The sequence below is a fragment of the Mesoplodon mirus genome (genome assembly GCF_964341445.2).
Source record: "Mesoplodon mirus genome assembly, chromosome: 16".
Taxonomy (NCBI): Eukaryota; Metazoa; Chordata; class Mammalia; order Artiodactyla; family Ziphiidae; genus Mesoplodon; species Mesoplodon mirus.
In genome coordinates, this window is record NC_138992.1 from 27227641 (window position 1) to 27239865 (window position 12225).

The 12225-nt window shown below is 40.3% G+C and overlaps 1 protein-coding gene across 1 annotated transcript in view; it reads right to left on the bottom strand.

Annotated features, from left to right (window-relative positions):
- The window catches only part of TRHR (thyrotropin releasing hormone receptor), a 116313-nt gene extending 108163 nt beyond the window's left edge, over positions 1–8150 (bottom strand). Inside the window, exon 1 of the mRNA XM_082601430.1 lies at positions 7984–8150. The gene's annotated coding sequence lies outside the window, so the exon portion shown is untranslated. The remainder of the gene's footprint in view (positions 1–7983) is intronic.
- Positions 8151–12225: the final 4075 nt, after the last annotated feature.

Genomic DNA, 12225 nt, shown 5'->3' on the forward strand with positions numbered 1-12225 from the left:
GGCCACAACGGTGAGAGGCCCGCGTAACGCAAAAAAAAAAAAAAAAAAGTAAATTTCAACTGCCTTCCAGTAATACTGTTAAAGTGAAATTGTGTAGGAAGTAATCAACTCTGTGTCTGTGCCTGTGACCCCCTACCATTAATCAGTACATACTTAAATTTACAAAATTGAGTTTATTTGGTTACCAGGCAACCTGCCTTACACAAGATGTAATTCCAGACAACTTTTCCATTTTGTGTTTTTGCTACCTTGTTTTTGTTTGATCTACTGAAATGTAATGCTAAGTCATGCCACTCAGAAGTCACTTTTAAGAAAAGAATATTCCTTGATTTCTATTTAAGTTAACTCCAAGTTGATACATAGACTTGCAAGGTGGTTTGGAATTCCAAGCACATCTGTCCATTGAAACAATATTAGCCATGGTGATTAGGTCTTCAGGTCAGCCAGAAGGAAAAAAAATAAATTAATGCAACTCACAAGGTCCCTGAGCTGTAGGATCAATAGTAGTAGTCTGAAGGCTGCATTCTAGAAAGAAAGGACCATGACCCTTGGAAGCAGGATCAGCTCAGGAACATTTTTAGAACAAGTGAAGTTTGTATTTAGCCCTTTCACATTTTCCATTCAGCACTCCTCAAGACTGCTTAATCTTTCTTTTCCCAGGCCTCATACCCACACTACTTTTTAATAAAATACTCCATATAATTCTACTAAATTTCCATCCTCTCTCTGTCCCTCCCACTAAAGCCATCATGCTTTAGAATAACTCAACTTTCCTTCATCTCCAACTCAAACTCGTTCCCTCAGTGCCACTATTTCCAACTAGGGAGAAGCAAGAGGTTCTTTATGTCTTTAGAGGACAATTATTCTCCCAAATTAACACCTAATTAGTGGAATTTTAAGACAGATAAAGATAAAGGCAAAACAAAAGACAAGCTGTGTGTCTCTGTGTGCAGATCTTCTGCCTAAGGTCATTCAGGTTCAAGGTTGGGGGGACCAGAGGAGTTACAAGTCGGGGATGAAATCCAGCTCCATTCTCTTGGCCAAGACTTGCACCCAGGTGCTGAGTGACTTCAGATAGGAGACACCTTTTTCTAATTTGTTTGAAGGTGTGGGAAGGTCTAGCAGTGGCCCTATGTGTGGGCAAGCTAATTTGGGACAAAGGATAGACTGTCCGGAGGCCAGCTCTGTACTGGAGGGCATAACCTGGAGGTGCCACTTCCGCTTTAACCAGCTAGTTTCCAATTTATAAAATCTTTAAATGTTCTAATTTCTTTTTCCCTCTGGAATGGATTCTTGGCAGCATAGCAGTGAGAGAAAACACGATGAGGATCACGTGTCGGTCTATCCTGGGCAGAGTCCCTCAATGATGAGAAAGAGGCGTTTTCTTCCGTGACGTCCTGTACCCCGGTGAGCAGACTTTTTTTTCTGCTAGCTGCTATTGCCTAAGGCTATTTCCCAAACTCTTTAAACAAATTTACATGGTTATTTATAAATGACTCTGCATGTACCTTTCCTCTTGTTTCTTGTCTCTGTCACTCTCTCCTTCTCTAGACATAGTGAAGTACTTTCATTTACCCCCAAAGCCAGGCATTCTCTTGCCTCTAGAGTCTAGACCTTACATCCTATTCGCTTTATTGGGATCCCTTTCACACACTACTTTATCTGGCTAAATTCTGTTTAGTTTTCAGATTAAATGTCACGCTGCCACGTCTGGGTTGTCTTGTCCATGTCCTTCATCTGTTATTAACTCCAGTCAGGCAAGACTGGGTTAGGTGCTACCACCAGGAGAACTTAGAGCTTTATTACTTTTCATTTTAATTACTTGTTTTCCTAGAAAGACTGGAAGCTCTGTGAGGGAGCGGCCCACTCCCTTCTCACAGCTCTAACCCCAGCACATAACGTATCAGAGGTACTCAATGAATACTTGTTGAATGAATATTCGTATCACAGAAGTTGTACCTTTAGATCTACAAGTCTGTGCAGGAAAAACACAAGCATCTGGATATGAGGCAATATACCTAATCATGATTAGAAAATGGTCTGAATCAGTTATATTAGTGAAAGGCTATGCATGATTCAAGTCATTTCACCCCACACCTCCAAAATCATTTAATTTAAAAAACATGTGAAAAGGTAAAAGAAGAATTAAGGGTTATTTGGAGATAGCAGTTGATTTGGTCAGGAAGAGGAAAAAGAAATTGTAAGGCATTTGGTAAGGATTGGGGAGGGCGTGAGGGAGAAGAGTATCCCCACTCTCCACTGGTGTTTTTGGTTTGTGAACAACACTTGGGCGTGAGCTGTTGCCAAAGCCCTAATCTCACTTTCACTCTTTTCTTTCTCTTCTCTGTTTACAACAGCACACCCCAACCTTTTTGGCACCAGGGACCGGTTTCGTGGAAGACAGTTTTCCACAGACGGTGGCAGGGGTGGGGGGGTGGTGTGGGGATGATTCAAGTGCATTACCTTTATTGTGCACTTTATTTCTATTATTATTACCTTGTAATATATAATGAAATAATTATACAACTCACCATAATGCAGAATCAGTGGGAGCCCTGAACTTATTTTCATGTGCCACTCACTGATAGGGTTTGATATGTCTGCAAGCAACTGATTTATTATGGTCTCTGTGCAGTCAAACCTCTCTGCTAATGATAATCTGTATTTGCAGCCGCTCCCCAGAGCTAGCATCACCGCCTCAGCTCCACCCCAGATCATCAGGCATTAGATTCTCATAAGGAGCGTGCAATGTAGATCCCTCGCATGTGCAGTTCACAGTAGGGTTCGTGCTCCTATGAGAATCTAATGCCACTGTTGATCTGACAGAAAGCAGAGCTCAGGCGGTAATGTGAGTGGTGGGGAGGCTACAAATACAGATGAAGCTTCGCTGGCTCACTCATGGCTCGTCTCCTGCTGTGCAGCCCCGGTTCCCAACAGAACACTGACCAGTACTGGCCCGTGGCCCAGGGGTTGGGACCCCTGGTTTGCCACACACTTGGAAATAACAAAATTGTATCAACCCCAAAGGCACAAAGCCAGTTTGTGCCATTCAAAACAAAATTTGAATGCATTTATCCTAACAGGAAGCCAGCAATTACAATGAAGATATTTATAGAAGAGAATGGAATCTGCATATATCTGGAAGCCTAATGTGCCTACCTTTTGCTCTGTGTTCTTCTGCCCTTTAAATGGAGAGACCAGTATCACAGTGTTAAACCTTTTGGCTTTATAATTCCATCAAAGATACATCCAGGAAGGATGTCATTCTATTTAATTCTTTTTTTTTTTTAACCCTAAGAAAAGAGGAAACTGTCTGTATAGCTACTTTGGATTGTGAAGAACCCCCAAGGTTCAACAAGAAACGTTGAGATTTCACCTAAAGACTTTTCTTTATTTAGGAGTCGGTTGGAAAACTGCTAGGCACCACAAGACAGCTTATTTGCATTCTAGCATGGGCTGTGACTCAAGTCTGTAACTCCAGTCATGACTATGTGCATTTCCAGTAGTTGCGTCCCACTGGTGTTTTGTACGGTGCAGTTACATGGTAATTTCCCATGTACTCATGGATGCTGTCACACCAGTGCTCACTTTCCTGGGGCTGTAAGGCAAAGAGGGATTTTTCTCTCAATGCCTAAGCACCTCCTGACAGAGGAAACAGATGAAAACAGAGCATTACCTGTTTTCCTTGGTGGCACCAATTTTAAAGCAGTGTTATTTTAAAACAAATAAACAGATGGAGAAGTTAAAGAAAATGAATCCTATATTTGCTATTTGGAAAGCACTTATGGGTAATTGCTGGGGTCTGACTGATTTGAGGTGGGAAATAGGATGCAGATTTAATGAGATCCAGCCTAAGGGACCATTAGCGGGAGCCCAGAATGGCAATAGTAGAGGGTTATTTTCATACCTTTTAATTTTGCTTGCTTGACCTCTGTGAAATGACCGAAATTTCTTAGTTTAGTACTATGGGATGCATCCTGCCCCATTTCAATGGCATCCAGGGACACCAATATGCAAGAGCACAGAGGCAAATCAATGGCTGGGAACCTAATGCCTTTCCAGGACTAAAGGTCAGCCTGTTCCATTACAGAAGGGTTGACTGAGATGGCTGTGGTATTCTCCTCAGCTCGGCTAAACTTTAGATAGATTTCTTCCTACTATAGCCCCCTGACCTTCCTTTTCTTAGAGCGTTTACTTTAGAAAACTTGCAATTATAAATTCTTTCTCCGCCCCTTTGAAATATATGAAAGTCTTCCCCAACTTTTTGCCAGATTTACAACCCAGGAATGTCTCTCTCAAGGACCTGGGAATCATATCTTTGAAATGGAAACTCCGAAGGAAACAGCACCCCTAACTCCCAGCTCTGTGGCAGGGTAGGAACCTAACTTCAGTGGAGACCAATTAGGAAACACAGATGGCCTAATTACAGAGACATTTGCAAACTCAGGAATAACCTATCATGCTGGACGCATCCCACTGATAAACCTTCTTTGCAGTCCTCCAGTAATTTTCCATTCACTCACCCAGGGCTTAAAAACTCTTCTGCCCTTTTTTGACAGAGTTGAGTTCAGTCTCTCTCCTCTCTATCAATAGTCTTGAATAAAGCCTTCCTTGCCTATTTAACTTTGTCCAGTACAATTTTACTTTGAAAAGCGTCTAGTAAAAAAATTGTGGTGAGGATCTTGACAAACTGGGTGCATTCGTTTGCTGGGCTGCTGTAAAGAAAATGCCATAATAAAATAACAAAATCTCACAGTTCCAGGGGCTGGAAGTCCAAGATTGAGGTGTCAGAAGAGTTGGTTTTGAGATAGTCTGGGATCTGGGACCCTTTACCAGAGTACTTGGGATCTGGTAAAGTACTAGAGTGCTTGCACCTGTACAAACATCTCCTGGAGCAACAGAATACAAAGAAACTATAAGGGACTAAAAATAATTGCACGCAAGTGCAGTTGGGGAAATTCTATACAATAAGACATGAAAAGGCCACAAACCAACTGGCATTCCTGAGGTGCTGAGAGCAAAAGCAGACACTGAGCCTGATCCCTGTACACAGTACCACCAAGGGAGTGGGCAGACCACTTAAGCTACACCTCCTGCCCAACCCAGGAGCCACCCCTGCTGTTACCACGTTTAAGGAACAACCTCATGCCCCCACCCCCAGCAAGGGCACCTGTTACTTGTTCTCATTCCCTCAGGATGCAGCACGAGTCCCAGTAAAGCCTTGCCTTAATTTCTCATCTGGCCTCTTATCAGTTTCTGGTGATTAAAGAGTCCAAGAAAAAAAAAAACAACAAAAGAGTCCAAGGACCTGAGTTGATATAAGTTTCTCCTGAGACCTCTCTCCTTGTCTTGCAGAGGGCCTCCTTCTCCCTGTGTTTTCAAATGGTCTTTCCTCTGGGCATGTGCATCCCTCCTGTTTCTTTCTGTGCCTAAATTTCCTCTTCATATAAGGATACCAGTCAGATTGGATTAGGATGGCTTCATTTTAACTTAATCACCTCTTAAAATGCCCTGTATCTCCACAAATAGTCACATTTTGAAGGACTGGGGATTAGGGCTTCGACATACAAATCTGGGGGGACACAATTCAGCCCATAGCACTGGAATTCTATTTCTTTTTTATTTATTTATTTATTTATTTATTTATTTTTGCTGTACGCGGGCCTCTCACTGCTGTGGCCTCTCCCGTTGCGGAGCACAGGCTCCGGACACACAGGCTCCGCGGCCACGGCTCGCGGGCCCAGCCGCTCCGCGGCATGTGGGATCTTCCGGGATCGGGGCAAGAACCCGTGTCCCCTGCATCGGCAGGCGGACTCTCAACCACTGCGCCACCAGGGAAGCCCTGGAATTCTATTTCTGTTTCTCCTTCTGAGAGGGAATGATATCTAAAAGCTGCATTTTGTGAAATGGCTCCAATCATTTTGTGAAAACTTTCCTCCAGGATAACAACCATGCATATCATATAAGTTTCCTACCCTCAGTACCAAAAGAATAGTAGGTGAATATTCAATGCTTGCCAAATAAATAATATGGAGAGGGCTGGGGGGAGGGGAAGGCAGGGCTACTCAACACGGAATATGGTTTCGGAAGATGAAGATATTTGTTAACACAAGTTGAACTTTTATTCCATTACATTACACATCACCTTGAAGTGCCAATCAGTATATCTCTTTTTTAAAATTCTCTAATTGTGTTGGAACTGACATATTACATTTTTTATGGCAAGTGTGAATCAAACAAATATCAACATTGAATTTAATGACAATTTTGATAACTCCACTTTGGCACTTCTCTTTGAATCGACCATCATCCGTCCACACACACATAAACCAACTTCTAAAGGACCCTGCCTAAGGCCACCCAAACAGTTCTTTGAAAGTGTTCCAAAAGACAGAATACAAAGCTGAGAAGAAAAGTTCCTTTTACAAGTCCACATAAAATCCCCAGAATTATCTCAGACCACATTCTACTTTATATTGGAAAATGCCAGAAATTGTAAAATCTGAATAGAACAATTCCACTAGTACAAGATATATACTTGTGGAAGGCGTGCTATGTTCTGTGACATTTGACTGCTAATTTAAAAGATTGATAAGAAGTTTGTGAGCCAATGCGTCTCATTAGTAGCCTACTGCCTGCCAAAAATTCATTGGTGTTCTCTAAAATAAAAATGTATAAATATAAGCAGAGGCATTTATGAATTGGGACTAAAAACTCCTTTCAGAATGAGAAAGTTGTCCTTGGGCAAGGTGAGGTTAAAAGCCAATTTTTCTGTCGTCAAGCTGTTGGGTGAGCAAGTAAGTAAGGGAATTGTGTACTTGGGTAGTTACATGGAAGTATTGTTGTCCCGATAAATTTTTGAATAGTATGTGTAAAGATGTACTTCTTTCCCATCTGAATTTATTCTTATCATGCACGATTTAAGTATGTACTTTTGTGGGTTTGTTTTTGTTTTTTTTATTTTTCTAAATTTACCTGAGACACATTTTTAACCTTAAAGAAAGAGATTTTACAGATAGATTTTTTCCCAGAACTCTACAACTTTGCCCACACATACTCATTACTTAACTTTCCTGACGCCAGTGTTTAATGTACTGATTCTGCATATCCATGCGATTCAAGTCACCAGGCCCCTGCTCTTATTCCTTTTTTGTGGTTTTTCTGTGGGTCTTCATTTCTCCCAAAATATTTCCAGCCTCCCAAATCCTAACACAGGTCATTGACTTTTCTTTCCCTTATTATTTTTAGCTTTTATCTCATTCTTTCTTCCTTCTCCACTCATCCACTTTTTAGGGGGATTATTTGCCCACATACCAACAATTAATAATAATAATAATAATGACAGTTCAATTTACTTGGTATTTACTATGTACCAAGAACTAAGTACAATGTATGGATTAATTCATTTACTCTCCACAACAAACTTATGAGGTCATTGCCATTGATTGTTATCACATTTTACAGTTTAGGACTCTGAGGCACAGAGAGGTTAAGTAACTTGCTTAAAGACACACAGGCAGTTAGTGGTAAAATCAGGATTTGAACCTAGGTAGTCAGGCTCCAGAGTCTATGACTAGTATGAGTGGTAGGAATATGAGTAGAAATGATGTATGATAACCCCACAGAAACTTTCTAGCAATCCTCCATGCATTTTTCTTTCTCAGTCTATCTTTGGGTGATGAAGATCCAGGATAAGGATGCATAGCCCCAAGACTTGCATTAAATGGTTACACGAGTGAGATATTGGGGGTGAGAGATACAAAAAAAAATACAATGCTTTTAGCTTCCAAAACAAGTAAAACAGCTTGTTTAGTACTTATTCAAGGAAGGACCCTAGATTTGAAATCATAAGCCTATTTGGTGGCAAATGGTGTTAATAAGAGGAAAATTTGGATGGCAAGGCTATTTTTTAAAATAAATACCCATTTCCAGAAATTCTTAGCCATATTTTCCTTTGAGACCAGGTTCTCAAAGTAGACCTACCTTAAGGTCATCTCAGGCAACCTCCTTTAAACACACAGATGCCACTCTCCTCCTTTCAGAGACATAAAGGAGGGGTCCAGAGGTGATTCAGAGAGGAAGAGCTGGAGCTGCTGTAAGTTGAATTGTCTGCACACATTGGATCAGTTAGAACCATAAGTGCAGTGAACTGCAAAAAACAAAGAGCAAATGCAGGGGAAACTAAGATCAGATTGTTAGCATCATGTATGTTTGGATTTAACTTTTAACAAGGTCTTTTGGCACTTTCATTGCTATACAAACTATGTTTTTATAAATTTATTTTAAATTAATTTAAAAAAATTTCTTATACACACCTATGCAGTTTTACATGAATGTTTAAATACGATCCTTACATATCTTTTCATTTTTTGCTTTGTTTTCTTTTCTGAATGCCAGCATTTTTCTTTCCCTCTCTGTCCCCGTTATTTCTCCTACTCTACCCAAACTCTTATCCTTCCATTTTCTCCATGATTTAAAAATAATATGTAAATACACACATTCATATACTAGACAAATATATGCACATAATGGTAAATCTACATATAAACTCATGTATAAATATATACACATATTATGCATATACAGTCAAACATATGCACATATATACATCTATAAATACATAAATATACACATATGTGTATTTATAGATGTATATATGTATATCCCTTTCCTCCCGTCAAAGTCTGCCTCTTAGGTCATCAGTGCTAATTCCATCACGCTCTTATCCCTCTTTAATGGGTAGCCACCCATTACCCAAAGATCCCAGGTTCATCTCAGTCTCTCAGCTCCATATTCTCTGCAATTCTGTTCTCCCACTTGCCTGTGCTCTCTGGAACTTAAGGTCCAACATCAACAAAGTCCACTCTCTTCCCATTCTTTTCTTTGACTCTTTCCTTCACCTGTATATCAGTTTCCTATGTAACAAACTACTACAAACTCAGTAACCTAAACAACAGAAATTTACTCTCTCAATTCTTGAGCCCAGAAATTTGAAATCAATATCACTGGGCTGAAATTAAAGTGCTAGCAGGACTGTGTTCACTCCAGAGGTTCTAGGGGAGAATCAATTCCTTGCCTCTTAAAGCTTCTGGTGGCTGCTGGCATTACTTGTCTTCTCACACCACTCCAAATTTCAAAGTAAGCATCTTCAAATCTCTCTGATCCATCTCCACATCACCTTCTCTTGGGATCTTCTCTTCTATTTGTGTTAAATCTCCCTCTGCCTCTGTCTCTTATAAGGATACCTGTGATTGCAATTAGGACCCACGTGGATAATCCAGGATCATCGCCCACCTCAAGATCCTTAACTTAATCACATTTGCAGAGACCTTTTTTTTTTCTGAATTAGGTAACATTTACAGGTTCCAGTATTAGGAACCGATCTCTTTGCAACCACAAAAGCCAACCACAATCTGCTTTCTCTATCTCAAACCTGATTCTTCCCTGTGAAAACTGCTTCTTCTGCAGCACCCTCAGAGGGGGCTGGGTTTTGTTTATTTTTAACCTCCCATAGGCCAGCAGTAACTGTCTTCCTTGTTCCTGTCAATAGCACTGTCCCTCTCTCCTTCCAAAGGAATGCTAACCTTAAAGCTCATTTTTTCATACTGAACCATCCACTCCCACCCCGCCCTTTCAGCAGTCTTCTACAGGCCCTCAAGCTACTCCTCAAGATTTTGTTACACAGCGTGCTCTCACTCCTCCCACTTGATTTCAATATCCATGTAAAGTGAGCTTGTTTCGCAGTCTTTTAACCTCCTCTCCTTTAATGATCATGAAATTTCATTCTATCTCAGTTTTTCAGTTCTGTGACTGTCTACTAGATCCTGTCAATAATAATAAAAAACTACATCCCTTTCACAATCTTGAATTTTAAGCGCTCCACTCTCTGACCATTGCCTTCAATCTCTTCAGCTCATTCCCTTTAATACTCAAACTCCAAAAAAGCTTTGGCCTGTCTGGGACCTATAATTTCTTGAGCCTATCACCTGTCTTTATCCATCAGCCCTTTTATGTCATAGTTCCTCCCCCGCTTCACTCAGGGCCAATCTTTGTGTCACCCTACCCTGTTTATATTCAACACTACCTACTCCAGATGTATCCCTAGGCTGCTGAATGTGGCTGGAGAAAAATCTTGGTTGTGCTCACCTTAAATGTATGACCTCAACAAGAACATTAGTGGTGACAGGAAATCCTACTGCATTTCTGTACTCATTCACTCTACCGCTCTCCTAGATGTTTATTCCTTACTTTTTCCTCTCTCTTCAAACTTCCAACCTCCTTCCATGTTCACCCTCACACATCACATCTCTGCCAACACCCAGAATCTGTACCATATACTCTGCTTTCCTCTTTGTTTATGATACAGGAAACATTATGCACCTTCTAAGACCATTCCCTTCATCTGTGTACTAAAATCCATTTCCACTTATTCACTTTAAAACATCAGTCTAGCAATTGTCTCCTTATTCTTCCATCAACAATTTTCCTCTACCAGATTGTTTTCATCAGCATACAACCATTCTGAAATATCTACCATCTTAAAAGTCAACACGAAACAAAGCACCCCCTATCAGCTACTGCTATATTACTGTATTATCCTTTCTTTTCTTAAATCAAAACTCTCTTGCAAGACTTGACTGTAGTTGTCTCTTATTTCCCCCATTTTCCCCTTCTGTCTTGAACACTCTCCAATCAGGTTTCCATCCCCATTACAATAAAAAAATCTTGAAAAGATTACAAATGCATAAATTATTTCCATGTTACTAAAGCCAATGGCCCATTCTACTCTATCCAGCAGTAACTGTTGCCACTCCTCTTCTTGAACCACTTTCTTTATCTGGCTTCCTGGAACTTGCTCCCTTGTTTCTCTTCCTACTGCACTTACTAATCATTCTTCTTCAGTCACCCTTGTTGGCTGCTCCCCTACCCCTAAGGTTTGGTCTTTGTCTGGTCACTATTCTATAACCAATGCAGAGAATCAAATACAATGAATAAATATATGGGACACTTTGTTTTTGTTCTATTAAAATAGGGCCATATCATTCACAGTTTTCTATATATTGCTATTTTAATGCAACAACCCTTCATGGAAATTCCTCTAAGTCAGTTGGTATAGCTCTAATTCATTCTTCCTAATGTCTGGATCATACTCTGTGGAGTAGATATGCAATAGTTTATTAAACCATTTCCATTTTATGGGCACTTCTTTGTATGCAGTTCCCTTATACCTCATTTCCTCATTTCTTCATCTCCTCTTTTAAAATGAGAATAATAATATTTTTTGTCTCACTAGGTAGTTGTGAAGATTAAATGAATTAGTGCATTAAAATAACATAGAAGAATGCCTAGCACAGAGCATGACTTGATAAGTATTATCTGTGTTCTTAATGGTAGTAGTAAACATTTGTTAAAATTTAGTTCTCAAGTCATTCTATGAAGCTACCACCACCCTGATAACAAAACCAGACAAAGACACTACCAAGAAAGAAAATTACAGGCTAATATCTTTGATGAATAGAGATGCAAAAATCCTCAAAAAAATATTATCAAACTGAATCCAACAACACGTAAAAAGGATCATACAGGGCTTCCCTGGTGGCGCAGGGGTTGAGAGTCCACCTGCCGATGCAGCAGACACGGGTTCGTGCCCCAGTCCGGGAAGATCCCACATGCCGCGGAGTGGCTGGGCCCGTGAACCATGGCCGCTGAGCCTGCGTGTCCGGAGCCTGTGCTCCGCAACGGGAGAGGCCACGACAGTGAGAGGCCCGTGTACCACAAAAAAAAAAAAAAAAGGATCATACACCATCATTAAGTTGGATTCATCCCAGGGTCACAAGAATGATTCAACATATGCAAATCAACCAATGTGATACACCACATCAACAAAAGAAAAGACAAAACCCACATGATCATCTCAATAGATACTGAAAAAGTATCTGATAAAATTCAACATCCATTCATCATAAAAACTCTCACCAGAGTGGGTGTAGAGGGAACACATCTCAACATAATAAAAGCCATTTATGACAAACCCACAATCAACATAATACTCAACAGTGAAAAGTAAAAGGCTTCCTGCTAAAATCTGGAACAAGACAGGATGCCTACTCTCACAACTTCTATTCAACATAGTATTGGAAGTCCTAGCCACAGCAATCACATGAGAAAAAGAAATAAAAGGTATCCAAATTGGAAGGGAAGTGGTAAAATTGTCATTATATGTAG